We start from the raw sequence: 15672 nt of genomic DNA, 5'->3' as shown, positions 1-15672 counted from the left end.
TGAATTATTTTCAGTGCTTGTTATCTTTGGTTCACAGTGTTAACATGTTTACGATCAATTGACAAATTCTTGAAAATGTAGTTTTTTTACCGTAAGTTTAAGCATTCACAAACTTGCTACAGTTTAGCAATAATAGTAGTATTTATTCAGTTGCATCATTTCTAAACCCCAATAATTCAAAAAGCAGAGACACTTTGAATCTTCAAATTAAAAATTAATAAAGAAATAAATGAAGATAGATAATTTTGGTTTTTTATATCATTATCTAGAAGTTTTGAAATTTTAAGATGCATAAATAAAAACTGTAAATTTACGTTTAATTTACACTTTTGAGACCAGTCTCAGTCATACTGTTGAGTCTTATTAGGTACCTCCCTGATATCAAATCATCTCAGAAAACACCATTTAAAATGTTGTGGGATTGAAAGATTAGTGTTTGCATGAGTTTATATAAGTTATAGACACTGTTAATATTGATCATTATTGCTTTATGATTGCCATTCACATTCTAGTAGAGATGGCACAATACCACTTTTTTTATGTCCGATACCGATATCCAGAGGTGTGGACTCGAGTCACATGACTTGGACTCGAGTCAGACTCGAGTCATTAATTTTATGACTTTAGACTTAAATATATAGAGATTGAAAATGTGACGTCATTCACGGGTAGAACCGCAAAGGATTCTGGGAACTCGTGGCAAGCGGTACTAGCGCACGCAGGCTTTCAATTAAAATAAGTTATACAGCGATAAAAAGAAACACAAAAATGTCAAGAAGCTGTTGTATTATTAACTGCAATAGCCGGTCGCATGACAGCCACGGGAAGCCGACGGGTAAAGAGATCGGTTGTTATCGGATTACGTCGTTGAAGAGAAATTGTTCGAGCCATGTTTCCGAAGTAACAAAGAGGCGACGGATGGTCTGGATTGCAGCCATTCAAAGACCAAATATAACGTCCCAGAACACTCCAGCTCACAGGTTAGTCTGCTCCAAGCATTTACACAAAGGTCAGTCTGCTGTTGTAGTTAATGCGTCATTTTTCTTAACATAATTGGTGATATAGGTTACAAGCAAGTCTGGCACTGAACAGAAATTGTCGTGCTATGCTCCTTTATTTATTGTGCATAAATAGTGAATTGTCCTGACACAATATTGCGTTTCGCTTCTGTTATTATGGTACATTGACAAAAACATATACTTTTATTCACAGGATAAAACAGGTTTTTTGTATCACTAATTGCCCAGTACGATTACAGCATACAATATTGTTGTCACTGCTACATTTCTGTAACGCTACCAGAAATTATTTCCACTGCTAATTAATTACCATTGAGCTCAAAGGTCCTATTAATAAACGGTTAACGAATGTGTATTTATGACGACGATTTGTGAGACTGGTAAACTTTTAAAAAAATATCATTTATTTATGTATGATATTTTTGTCATGCGATTTTAAAGCCGGTCCTACAACCGCATCCAAGAATAACATGCAGCTTATCTCAGAACTGTCGGTGAAAATTATTCTTGGAGCTAGGTTTAATTGAGCTGCATTTTAAAGAGGTGCAATTTCACAATTTGTGTATATTTTCTAAGTTCACTATTTTGTCATGTGTTGAGAAAAACACAGATTTAAAAATTACATGGTCTAATATTTACATTTAGCATATAACTGCAACATGCTTTTTTCGTTTTTTTTAAAGACTCGAAAGGACTTGAAATTCAAAGTTTCAGACTTGTGACTTGACTCGGACTTTTACACCAGTGACTTGAGACTCGACTCGGACTTGCCTGACATTACTTGAGACTTGACTTGAGACTTGAGGATAAAGACTTGAGACTTACTTGAGACTTGCAAAACAATGACTTGGTCCCACCTCTGCCGATATCATAAATTTGGATATCGGCCGATACCAATATGAATCCGATATACTGTGTTTTTTAATAAATAAAACTGTTTTTTTAAATATCTTGCTGCATTTTGTATAAGTTCAAACTCAAGTTAAAAAAATAAACACTAAAGCTATTCTGTTACACCTGTATGCAAAAAATACACTGCACCCAAAATATTTCATAGTTCAGCAATACTGATCAATCTAATAAACTTAAACCTACTCCATCCTCCCTATTCTGGTATTTTAAAGAGTACTTAGCAGAAATATTAAGCAACCTAACTAATAGGGTTGAAACTCCCAGCAAAAAAAAAAAGAAAATAGGGAACCACCCTCCACCTCGTGATGCTTAATCGACGTAATCAACTTTAATTTGATGCAGTGTGAAACAAAATGAACAGAAATAAATTATTTTTCAAGAATAATTAAATAGATTCAACATCTTTCTTCAACAGAACTGCAGACTGCACAGATGGTACCTTCCCAAAGGAAAAAGTACTATAGCTTACTAGGGTATATTAGACTTAACAGTTACTATATACAGTAATGGACTTCTATACATTTTCCATCAGATTAAAACTGGGTGTAAGATTCAGATAATTAATTATTTAAAACTAGACATTTTAAATGAGAATAAGAAAGAAAAGTATGTCTTTGTGCCACCTTTTCCCTGTTAATGCCCTATCGGCCCCCCTGGCTAAACTTTGCTAGATCCGCCCCTGCACAGTTACCAGCTGTCAGCTACGTAGAAAAAGATCCTCGAGTAGAAACTAATATTAAATAAATTCTAACAACAGCTGATCAAGCTTAAACGTCCTGCTGTTGTTCAGCCGCTGGTTTCCTCTTTCTGGCACGAAGTGGGTCAAAAACAAGCAAGAGAGACGGTCAGAGACGACAGAAAAGCCGATCAGCTGATCATTAATCAGTTTCACGATTAAAGTAGCAGCAGGAGAGGGAGGGAGAGAGAAGAGGCAGTCGCTCCATATATCAGTTGTTAAGCTTAACGCTGGAATGCTTTACAAACATTCAGAGATGAACTTACACACTTGCTTTACTTCTCTCTGGGATAACTTTCTCGGAGATGAAATACTCAACCAGACCACCGACAGGTCTCGCACGCCACAGCCGCTCTATCACGTGATGCATACTGCTCCGACGTGCCATGTCGCAAGTTTTGTGAGGTGCTTTTTTGATATTTAATGGATTGGATTACATTTTTTATTTCTCTCCGATATCCGATCCAGTAATTTAGGTCAGTATCGGACCGATACGTAATATCGGATCGGTCCATCTCTACATTCTAGCACACATTAATTGCAACGTAGCTAAAGAAAATCCACATATAGTCCACATTTTTGTCTCACTGTAAACATGAATACTTTTATTGATTATATTTAGAAACAGTTGCATAGTACAAAGTAGATCAAGTGCAAAAGAAGCTTCCAAAACTCCTGAGACAGTAGTTTATAGTGCATAATGTTACAGTTGTCCACATTACTCCTAATACAGTTTTTTGCTGCATCCACACAGCATATTGCACAAATTCACTCAAATTCTCCACATTAAAACAAAACAGAATCCAGTGCAGTCGAGCAGTCGTATCAGATTGTCATAAAAGCTGATTTGACTCAAATGAAATGTGGAACAAATGCAGATTTCAGTGTCTTGAGACTGACAGTGCAATTACCGAACGCCACACATCTCCCACTAATTGTTTCTACCCCGACTGACAAAAAGAACAAAAAAATGCTTTTCAGCAACATCCGGCAACACACATTGCACCTGTGCTCATATAGCGCTCATCTCACTCAAACTAAACGTGTACATTATGTGCTATTGTGCAAATATAGCATCAGTACTCGTGTGCACAACACTTCCACAAATAATGCAAATCTAACGCCTCCTACTCGCTTTCTTTTGCATAGATAAAAAGTAAACATTAAGTCGTTTTGATTGGACAAAATACCTCCTGCTGTGATAATAACTACCTTGATTTTTAAAGTGTGCATCACAATCAGAGTGCAATTTAAAGATTAATAATAGATTACTGAGGTAGCGCCAACCCCACAGTACCTTTTTGTACATTTTAAAAAACCTCTTTTTTTATGCTAACACATAAGAAGTGTACAGTGAACCAGAGCTTTAATCCAAATTATTTAGTGTTTTAAACATTTTTGAGAAACCCTGCCATAAACAGAAGCATAAAAAACACTCACATACACTCACCAAATGATACTGTTAAAAATGCGTTGCACACTGTTGTTGTGACTGTTGTTTATTTTACTATAATTTGTGTTCAACGCTTCGTACCCACATATCTGCGCTTTTTAAATAAACATTACGTACTTACTTATTAGACGTAATGTTGATGGACATAAATGTCAAAGAACTTACTTGATGCTTGCAGCGCAGGTAAAATTAAAAACATTTGTCATTGCACTTAAATATCAAATTTAGCTTGTTTCAAGTAATCCAGCCAAACTGATTGTCGACAGTTTGATTGAAACAAAGTTTTACATGAGACAAATTTATTTTAAGGTTAAAAAAATAAGAAAATAATGAGAAGAAAGAAATGTCAATTCTATTCAAATATTAAAATCCTCATCTAAAGAGGGATAAATTGCTAGCATTACTACTAATAATTATACTATTTCATATTTACTGGTTTTTGTTTGTATTTTTCCTTTTTCTCTAATTTCCAGAAATGTACATAAATCTCAGTGATGAGGCGATGGATTTATTTTGGTGTGTTTGTGTGTGTGTGTGAGGGAATAATCTAAGCTGTGACCTACATTAAAATCTAGTGCAGATGTTTCCTGAACAGATGCGCAGAGCCCCTCTAAACACACACACACACACACACACACACACACACACACACACACACACACACAGTCCACTGTAGCATCCTTCAATCTGAGTTTCTGCTTCACAGTATTCAAGAGTCTGTTTGTTTACTTCATTCAGAGTCATCTGTCTTCTTGTTTCTCTCTGTCGTCAGACTGATAACGACGTTCTCGGGCGCACAGGGACCTCTGCGTCCTTTAACAAGTCCAGGCAGTTTTAACCGTCCACTGTCAGGTTGTCCACTGACAGAAGTTGTTACTGTGTTTGCTTTCTAACAACGGTTAACAACGGTGGTTGATGATGTTGTAGTCCTGTGTGAAACGGGCGTCATCACTGACTCAGAGTCTTTTAGTCGGTGTCTCCCAACGCGAGGCAGATTTGAAGCCTTAAAAGAAGAGATGGAGAGGACGTTAGAAATAGCCCAGTAATGATGTACACATCAGTATACGTAAAGACAAAAATATATATATATATAGGTGTTCATAAGTTTCTGTTGTTATAACAGGAGAAACTGAATATTTTTACCACCAATTGCTCAGATTTAACTGTGTTCTAGTTTACTGCATATACAGTTTGGTTTCCTGCAAGGGTATATATCCATTTTTCTACACATTTTGTGATGCTGGAGATGTTGTTGATCTGGAGGAGCTGAAGGCAGATTTTCAGGATCAGATCATGTGCAGAGACTCGAGCATTTGTAGGGCTCTGAGCTAAGCCTGACATTAATTATCACAGAGCTCAGCGTTACTGTATTGCCTTCTACGCTATACTGTAAGCTCCCAATCATGCTGCTCATAGATGGTACAATGATAGCAGAAGGAACACACACACACACAATCAACCCCTGACAGACAAGAAAAATTCCCTGCAACCCCCAAAACACCCAAACTGCAAAACAATCAAGCTAAACACAAGCTGCTGTTCCAATCATGAACACAACATCTCCTTTCCTTTCCTTTCCTCCATCATCCCACCATTTTTGTTTCACCCAACAAAGTGTTTTTTTTCCCACGCTTTATTTTTCTCTGTCCTGTTTGTAGCCAGAGAGGAGGAGGAGTGGTGGTGGCTTGAGAAGGTGGAGAATGATGGGGGTAGTGGTGGAGTGTGTGTGTATATGGGGGGTGGGGGGGGGACTGATGAGGTCGTCATGGCAACCCCACATTGGCATGCCCCTGATTGGAGTATGTGGTGGCTAATTATTCAGTGCATATGCTTAAAAAAAAAACAATAAAGTAGGACGTATTGAAATGCAGAGCCGAGCATCGCGTTGTGTGTGATTAACATATGAGCCCAGCGCCGCTTTTGAAGAGAGCAGCCTCGTTTCCAGCACTTAGTGTATAGCCAACATGCGATTTTAGTGATGCAGTGGTGATGTTTTTAGTAACATTTGATCTGTATGTTTAATTTTTTTTTCAGTTTATGTTAAAAAAAAATCACATCTGCAGTCATTTAATCGTTAACTTTGGTGACCCTTCTTCATCTTATTGGATAGCGGCATCTAAACAAATGCACGGGAAGGTTAATACTTGTGTATGATGTGATGATCAAGCCAAACTTTACATTGAGGCTGAAACAAACAAACAAACAAGAACAGCATGCTAATGGCCCTTTGAGCGCTGGCATGGCAGGCGCAGTATATATGTGTGTGTGTGTGTCAGAGGCAATGGGGATGGAAGGTTTGCTGTGTGAAAGAAACCAAAAGGGTATGGGTTTGTAGGAGGGGGGTTACGGTAACAATGGCCGGCATTGTTTACCAATCTCCCTCGTCCATTAATCAGGACGATCCGGCTCTAATTGGCGTTTTGGTTAAGCTGGTCTCCAGACCCCCGTTCCCTCCACTGGCCTAAATAATGGCGTTACGCCACAAGTGCCGCCACACATTGGGGAGGACAATGTGTCGCTTGTCTGAGAGCCCAGGATAGGATCCCCACCCTCTTCTCTTCCCCTCCTTTCTTCGTGCCCCCTGCGCCCCCCAAAATAAACCTTACATAGAAACACAAAGAAGGCCTCTCACTATTGAGATCTCACTGTCGCAGGCTCCCCTCTCCCTGTCTGTCTGCCCCCCCACACCCAATCCGACTTCACTCCCCCCTCCTCTGATTTTTTTTCTCACCCACTACAGTTTTCAACATATAGGAGCTTTATTCTTTCCTGCCAGCTTTAGCTTTAGAGTTGTGGGCTCAGTGATCAGGTAGAAAAACCACATGGGAGGCAATGATTTAAATTCCTGTTAAACTATTTGAATGAATTTACACTGTCCTGTGAACTCCTCTTGACTCCAAATTAAGGGATTGTTCACATGTTCACACTTCAGTATGTGACCTCTTTAGACGCAAATACTGGTGATCAAAGCATACTTGCAAACCCCCCAAAAAAGTAAAACATAAGACTAACATTGCATAATCTTACTGAAAAGCACCACATTTTGATGCAAATTCGAGGTAATTAAGTGTGTTTTTTAATAAAATCTCAAATGCTAGAGCTCCCTTCCTTTTTAGAAATCAGTGTAAGTTAATTAAATTGTCAGATAATTCATGTGGCTACACACCAGCTCATGGATTGTATGCTCGTAATGCTAAAAATAAATAACAAGCCAGAGGAGCTAATATGAACGTAATCTGAGAGCTTCATTTGCGAGCAACAAATGAACAAAACAGAGGTGATATTTTGGGTTATTTATGTCCGTTATTTAGGTTAATTTGCATGTTTCTTCAAAAAATCGGTGCAGCAACACCATTTCTTTGTCAGGCTTTCACACCACAGGGGTTAACTGCTTGTCTGAAGGTTGAGATATTTCTCAGATCCTGTCAAAACCCAATGGTTGGCATCATAATGCATCTTCGTGAAGCCAGAAAAGACAGCATGACCTTTCATCAAATCCGGACAAATTGCGACGTGACGTGTCGTTTAAGGGTTTGAGGTCTTAATTTCCACAAGGAGCGTGCTTTCGTCTGCGAGCCAAATAGGAAACGTGCTGCACATGTGTGAAAACTGTTAAGTGTGAGATTTATGAAGAATGCTGTGTTGCTAATTATGGCTCCTCGAGGGTGTGAGGGAGCATGTAGGTGTTTTTTGGTTTTTTTTCTTCTTCTTCACATCATCAAATGAAGCTGTCTGCACGTGCACGCGGCACAAAAACCACGTGGATGTTCCACATGCAGAAATACCACCACTGGTGCAAATGATAACTCTTTGTAATCACAAAAAAAAAGGCGCTGGTATAATTTAATGTTGCCGAAGCAAAGCAATCCTAAGAGTTTTCCGCAAAATGGTCGGTCTGCAGCGTGACGACGGGCACAGCGAAAAAGCGACGCGGGAACCGCAGCTGCCCCTAAAAATGCCATCTTGTCGACACTCAAAAGCCACGGGCAGCGCGCTTTCCTCCTATCTCATCCCTTCCTGCATGTCTCTTGGGGCGATCTCTACAATTAACACACTGGCAGTAATTAACACTGTCTTGAGGCGACCAATGGCGCGGAAACGATCGGGACCAACATGAAGTGGGGGGAAGGTGCAGCGCTGGCTGTTCACCGCTCAGCTGCCATTTTGTGCCAGTCTTAACACCTAAGATGGTGGCAGGACTGTGACTTGCCGTGTGGAAGAGGAGGACAAACTGGCACGGGAGGGGTCGGAGAAGAGGAGGATTATGGGATTGAAGAGGGAGTCTCTTATTTTCACTCTTGTAGTCGGTGCATTGCTGAACGGTTACCAAGAGAGGTAGGGAGGGAGAAAGAGGCATGATCGGCAGATAGCTGCCCTACACGCACCGCACATAGAGGAGCAATTCTGCCACACATGGACGCACAAAGACGCACACTCACATCACAGAGGAAGAATAAAGTGTTTGTACAGTGTGGACGCCAAACACAACACCCTGTGTTGGTCTGCTCGTTAAAGAAAAGAAAAAAAACGTGTCATTTACATGTGCTTAATATACACAGCACACATGTGCCCATGCATGAACACACACACACACACACACACACAAACAACACAGCCGTTCTCATGGTATGGTCTGCCCCTGAGCATGCAAATGACATTCATTATGCAAATGCATACAAATCAGAACCAACCATCTGAGAATCGAAGCTGGGAAAAACCACAAAGAATAAAATTAAATGAGGGGGGGGGAGTGGAGGGGTGCTGTTTTTGGGTGGGGGGGTTACAAAAGTAAGACGGAGCGTGGTGGTGAAAGTGGAGAAAGTACAGTGCGGTCAACCAAAAATAGACAATATAAGCTGCTTCATTAGGCCACAGATACCCAAAGCTGGATAAAAGTCGGTTTTCCGTGTGCAGATGCCAACGAACTCGTACATTTCAGGATCGGCTCAGTAAAGAGGATCTTCCCCAGCAGCCTCATGACTGCTGACGAGGCCCAGATAAACATGCTTTGTGCTTTGTTACATTAATGAAGTCGCGATGGAGCGTAAGAGGTTTGAGAGGAGATGCTGTACATGTGGCTTTAAAGATTTCTATTAAGTATTTCGACAGAGTTACACCAAAGGTGGGATGAGGCATGCGCACACATACACACACATCATCTTTCCTCACTGCCCCTCACTGCTGCCTTGTTTGTGACCATTTCTTTCCTTTAGCAGAAGATCAGCTGCAGAGTGGCATCAACTGGAGTGGAAATGATCCAAATGATGGCAAAGTGCCGCTAATTGCCTCTCAAGGTGGTCTTTGTTTTGTTTCACCTCTCTCGCCACAGCCGCTGCCTCTATAGGACGAGCTCTCTAAAACCCCAGAAGGGCTGCAATTACATTATCAGCCTTTATGAAATGAATCATCCAAACTATTAAAAAAGAGAAATGAAGCCAAACACTGATGAGTCTGAATCTCTCGGCTGGAGATTAGTTTCTGTATTCATGTTCAAAAAATACACGCTGAATAAATGAAAAAGGCCATTATGGGAGGGTGATTGGGAGATACCAACATGTTCTCCTCCCAGGGTGTCACATGCAGCTGGTGCTGCAGGGATCTAACCCAGCCTGGCAGGTGTGTGAATCAAACACCTCTACTATGACCACTGCGACAGAAACACCACATTTGTGCAGATTATCTGGTACAGCTGAGCAAACTCAGCTACCCTAACTGAACAATTGTTTTTGTTTTAGGGTTTTTAAAAAGACTTATGGTCTAAAATGTGCTTATTTTTTTAAATAACTAGATTATTGAGCTAAATTGCTGAGTTTATTCTCACAGCCAAAAACCCTTAAAGCACCTGGCAAAGAAACTTGATTTCACAAGAAACTCGACTGGATCTGACTTCTGATCGAGTGGAGAAAAGAAGACAAAAATGCTGCTATATTACTGCGGACCCGTAATTAGCAGTTTGGGATTGGCCACAAAAAGATTTGAGATAATGAAGCTATCTGAAAAGGTGAAACTAACCCTGGAAAGTGGCTTGTCCTGAAGCGTCAGCATCAGCTGTTTGGAAAGAGTTTGCAAAACAATTTCTTGCAGAGACTCTGAATACATTTAAATTGATCTCAATCGCTTTGGACTTCCTAAAATTGAGGAACACCAATTAAGATCTTTTACTTTCCTAGAGGAAAAGTTCGTTATGGATGTAAATCTGTAAGATCGTTTTGCCAATTTTGGGGCTAATGAGTCATTTTACAGTTCACTGTGAATTCAAGTTCACATTTGGCAAGGACAAGAGAAACCTAAATGTTGCACTCACTCCTGAATGTCAGTCGGAGCTACAGAACGAGAATATCCACGCACTCACTCACCAACCAGCACGAGAACAAATGCAGCAGCACAGGCTACACCCACCACTGTACTATTGCAATGGTTTGTATTGACAACAAGCAGATCTCAGGCATTTTGTGCAAATCAAACACTTATTGTCTTTTTTGCCTCCAGATCCTCCATGAGACACAACACCCCCCTCACCCCCCCTTCTCGTTAGCCCTTATGTAACACAGCATCATACCTTCACGTCATCGCTTAGCAGGATCTTTTGTCCACCTCCCGTCCTCCCGTGCTGCTTCTTTATGTCTCATTTCTGTTGTTTCCTTTTTCCTGTGCAGGCGTGTAATGGGATTCTTGTTACTTTCGGTTATCTAGCTTTATGAAGAATGTACGTCACTCATACAGCTAGATAACCAAAGATAACAGACAACCCCTCAGGCCTGCGTACACCGCTCTCCTCCAGCAACGCTCAGACACACACACACACAACCTCTGATACACCTGTGAGGACAAACAGCGACAGGGGAAAATGCATTAAAGAGCTAATTCAGCAAGACAAAGCTAATTTCCTCCGCCTGCTGCACCGCACGCATTCCAGAGGTGGAAATAATGATAATAATAGTCATATATCTGGAGTGTTAATTGATCACATGGTGTTAAAAACACCTCAGTAAAACGATATGAAAAACAAAGCATGACTAAAGATTCACAGGGGATTCTGCTGGGAAAGCACATTTTCCGAGCTATTAAGTGTTTTTTATATGACTGAAATGTGAGCGTATTCTTTGAGGAATTCAACACAAAGCGTTACAGCCGGCCATCCAGTGAGCTAAAGACAACAACAGTAAAAGTCTTTACGAGGGGGACGGAAGCAGGATGTAAAAATACCCCTGAGGTGAGTCATACACACAAATATCTTTCATAGGGTCCTAAAGGGAAATCCAGAGAAAAATAAGCATATTTGTTTGTGTTACAGCAGGTAAACACAAAGGTGTGTAAAGTCTTACATGGAATTATTGTAATCCTTAAATTGGTATTCATTATTGTGAAAGAAAGCATTTTCAAGCTGGTGTTAAAATCGAAAACTGTGGCTGAACATTACTAAAATATTACTAATGCAAACTTCCACAGCCTTAAAATATTTCCTGGTGACTTTTGTTTAAAAGAAGTGAAAAATCACTTCAGTTTTATGTAAATATCTACAATCTACCAGCTATAGAACAAACAAACAAAAGCTTTACAAGAAGGTTAAAGGCTTAAAAAATATAAGGGAAAAAAAAAATCTAAAGGCACTGTTGAATGTGTGGTTTTTATTTAATTATTATTTAGAACCATTAACATCAGACTCCACTTTTTTATTATTTAAAATAATAGAAGATACAGCCTGTGTGTGACATCCTCCACTGATTTATTTATTTATGGAGTTTTGCTGTCATCATTTTAATAATTACTCATTCCTATATTTCTAGATCATTTTGTGAAATAACAGAATAGTCACATAATTATCCAAATGCATAACATCGCATCTCTTTTTAACGTTACACTGTAAATTAAAAAAAGAAAAAAAGGTTTTCAATATTTTTTCATGAAGTCTTTGTTGTGTGTGGGGTTTTTTTTATTGGCTTTTAGCGAGAAAGCGAGGATGACGTCACAGGCATCGCTGGCTTTCAATTAATGCGTTAGCAGCGAGGTGTGATGCCTAATTAACACACGCGCGCGTACACACTCAGACACGCTATTATGGGGAAGATGTTCTTTGATGCAACATCGTGAAAATAGGCCACAGCTCCCGTCCTCACATCAGTGTCCGCAAAACACACAAAGAGCAGAGCAAACAGGGTGTTTGTTTGCCGGGTTTTTTTATTAAAATAAAAATAAACATGCTTTACGTTTTATTTTGCCCCTGCTCCAAGAGATTTCCGGTAAATGAAGAGAAGTTTGGGGGTTTTGGGGGGGATTTTTTTTATTTTTCCAGGGGCATCCACTGGTGGAGATCATAGTGTGGAGGCCGTGACGTGTTAACATCACTTCGAGGTTCTCACACCTAAACAGCGTGGTTTTGTGATTGTGATTCATTTTCTCCCCCATCTGCTGTGTGTGTGTGTGTGTGTGTGTGTGTGTGTGTGTGTGTGTGTGTGTGTGTGTGTGTGTGTCTGAATAATCGTAATATTCCACTTCCTTGTTAGCTGCACTGTGTGTATGTCGGATTTCTGTCTGTAGTAACGCCTGTGACAAAATCATTTACCTGTCACCTGACAGAGAGGAAAAAAAAAATTTATTTTTATTTTTTTTGATAAATAACTCTATTTTAAAATGTTAATATTTTCATTTCAAGTGTATTGTTTAGATTTCTATGTTAGGTGTTAATTAAAGATATCCACACATGGTTTATGATTTTAAACAGCTGGACAATAATTAACTTTTTAAAAATTATTTTAATTAAATATTTTAATCGGCTATATGTATTCATTTACTGTTTATGTAGGCAGCGCATGGGCTGATGCATCGTTTAAAGAGGCAAAAAGAGATAGTTTCATTCGAATAGGTTTTCTGTCCCTGAAGGGAAATTACACTGAAGTTTCTGTTAGAGGTAACTTGGCAGCGATGCTGTATAAAATGTTCTGCTTTAACAGATTTCTGGGACCATGAAAGGCTGTAAATGATGAAAATTTGTGCTTCCCTAAAGATTGTTTTTTTTTGTTGTTGTTGTTGTTGTTGTTTGTTGGTTTCTTTGGGGGGGGGGGGGGGTATTTCCAAGAGTCACCGCGTTGCTGCTGCTGCGGATCTTTCGTTTAGGTGTTGGTGAAGAAGATAAACAGACGGGTTTTTTTTAACGTTTTTCTTAAACTGCAATCCAGTTTAAATCACCTGCAGAGTCATCGGGAAGTGAAGATGGTGGAATCATTTATATTCACCTGGAGGTTGGAGAAGAGCCTGGAGTTCCTTTCTGTTGTTTTTAAATGTGAGTTTCTGCAGAAAAAAATGTTAAAGAAAATCAGTTATTTGAATAAAACTACGACAAATGTAATAATAACGGACTGACTTTGAACTCAATTCCACCACGTGAATGGGATCCCTCTCCTCACTCTGTCGTTGGAAAATCCCTGGAAAGCACCCTGGGTGGGAAATCTGCCTACTCGGCTCCTGACAGCTACAAACTGGGCCTCTGTGTGTGTGTGTGTGTGTGTGTGTGTGTGTGTGTGTGTGTGTGTGTGTGTGTGTGTGTGGTGCGCAGTCATTCAGCCACACCTGCAGCTTAACTGACTCTGCACCGGCAACGCTCCTGAGGTGTTGCAGCGGTCCCACTTCAAATTAGCAACTTATCCACTTGTGCATCAGCTGACTTCTCACTTGTGATGCACTTCCGTCACCGGGACACGGCGTGAATGTAACCTGTGGGAGGAGGTCAGTGAACGCTTGATCGTGCACCTGGATTCACCTGTTCAGTTTAACTGCTGAGTCATATTGACACCTATATGCCGGTTCCTGTTTCTTATGTTGCAGGACCACCATCACTACCACCTGGTCCTTTGCTGTACATGTGCACATGTAAATTGTGCTGTTCTGGGGTTCAGTAATGAAGAAGACAGCAAATGGATCCTTTGCACGTGTTTCTTTTGCAATCAGAACAGTTTTTATTGAAGAGAGGATCTAGAATGAGCTCCAAATGAGGGAGCATCTTTTTGGAGGAACTGCGCGTAACATTTCAATGTCAGTCAGATGTTAAAAAGTCCAAACACACACATGAAGTCTGATTCCCTCTCACACAGATTAAGCGGGCCTTATGTAAGAGCTCTCCGGGCATAGCGCTATGCTGGCACCGGGGTGTATAATCCCGGGCTACATGAAGCCCTGCAGGAGCGCTGCTGGGTTCACGTACAGTAATCACCTTGGCCTTTTTTCATGCTTGCTTCACTGCTTAGCCTTTCCAGTGCGTAATCGGCTGACAGCAAACAGGCCAAACAACACAAGGCTGCAAAAGGCTATGGCGCCCGAGGCCACTCCAACACCATCACCAACACAGGCCGGTGTTAGGCTCTCACTACCACATTATGATTACATATTAGATCAGTTAGAGGAGAACTTATGTTCCTCCAGTCTGTGAACTCTTGAAAATGACGCAACGTGAACTTATGCACAATAACAACACAGCATATGGTTGATCCAAGGTCGGCATCAACGGAAAAACGGAATAGTCCAAAAAGTAAATTCAATGTTGCTTCGTTTGCGTCAGTAAACACCAACCCACTGCTACCAAAGAGTCACCTTTTAGACAAAGGTGGGCTAAACAGAGGGAGGGGAGAGGAAAAAGGGGATCTCAGTGACCATTAATCCCGAGCGTGCAACATAAAATTTTATACCAACAAACGAGAGAGAAAACTTATCGAAAACAGATCACCTGTGACCAACCGTAAGTCAAGAAAAACCCGCTAAACTCACTCCTGCGGTCAGATTTGTGCACACATGTGCTTTCTGGTGCCAAACAAAAGTGTTTGCAGCCACAAGTGAAACTACACGTCTGCGCTGCTGCCATCGTACCATCGTTGGAGCCTTTATCTCAGATGCTGATGGTGCGCATCGTCCGCGCATCTTTTATCTTTTATCTATCAAAAACAAGCCTCACTTGAAGAAAATCTCAAAGCTTTGCTGCGCCTTACGAGTCCTCACTTCATGCACAATGGGGACAAACACATCAGCATGTTGTACCCTTAAAGCCCTCAGTGCTGCTCGGCTCCTGCAGCTTTCTGGTTTTTTTTTTAACCCCGAGTCGTGCCGTCACACACACACACACACACACAAATCACTTATTACACAAAACACGGTTCTTACTTTCTCCTACACGGGTGCAGCAGGGTGTGCTGCACTGGGTTCAGCTGAGCTCCTGGAAAGCGCTGGTCTCTCCGGACGTGCGGCATGCTGGGAGCCAAATGAGCGCGTTCATGAGCGGCGTACAGAGCTTTGTGGCGACGACGCATCGTGACGTCCCACCGGCCCCGTCCATTTTTAAAAATTTTACGGGTCCTCTTTATTTTTTTCTCTCCACTCACATGTCGTCAGACGGCTTCCCTCTACATCCACAGCCCCGGTCCTCCCCGCGGCACACGGGGGAGTTGGGGCTGTCCGCCAGGATGGCTACATCTCCAGCACCGTTGTCTCCAAGTGGTTTAACATCTCATTTGTCCAAAATCATATACGCTGTCCAAGGCCCACCCCCTTGTGAATCAGTGAGGTAA

At 40.9% G+C, this 15672-nt stretch overlaps 1 long non-coding RNA gene across 4 annotated transcripts; it reads right to left on the bottom strand.

Moving 5' to 3' along the window:
* Positions 1-3243: 3243 nt before the first annotated feature.
* Positions 3244-15607, bottom strand: LOC146549165 (uncharacterized). 4 transcript variants are annotated; one of them, XR_014890458.1, is made up of 4 exons: positions 15269-15607; positions 13354-13408; positions 10680-10939; positions 3244-5123 (listed from the first exon to the last, which is right to left on the bottom strand). It is a non-coding gene; the product is annotated as an uncharacterized LOC146549165 (long non-coding RNA). The 4 variants fall into 4 exon arrangements; XR_014890457.1 differs by having other exon boundaries at positions 13354-15607; XR_014890456.1 differs by having other exon boundaries at positions 10680-13408.
* Positions 15608-15672: the final 65 nt, after the last annotated feature.

Source organism: Mchenga conophoros, linkage group LG22 (genome assembly GCF_057382185.1).
Source record: "Mchenga conophoros isolate Kocher_MC1m ecotype Shallow Benthic linkage group LG22, M_conophoros_male_GT1.1, whole genome shotgun sequence".
NCBI lineage: Eukaryota > Metazoa > Chordata > Actinopteri > Cichliformes > Cichlidae > Mchenga > Mchenga conophoros.
Note: the sequence above shows the minus strand (reverse complement) of the source record. Positions and strands in the feature narration are given on the sequence as shown.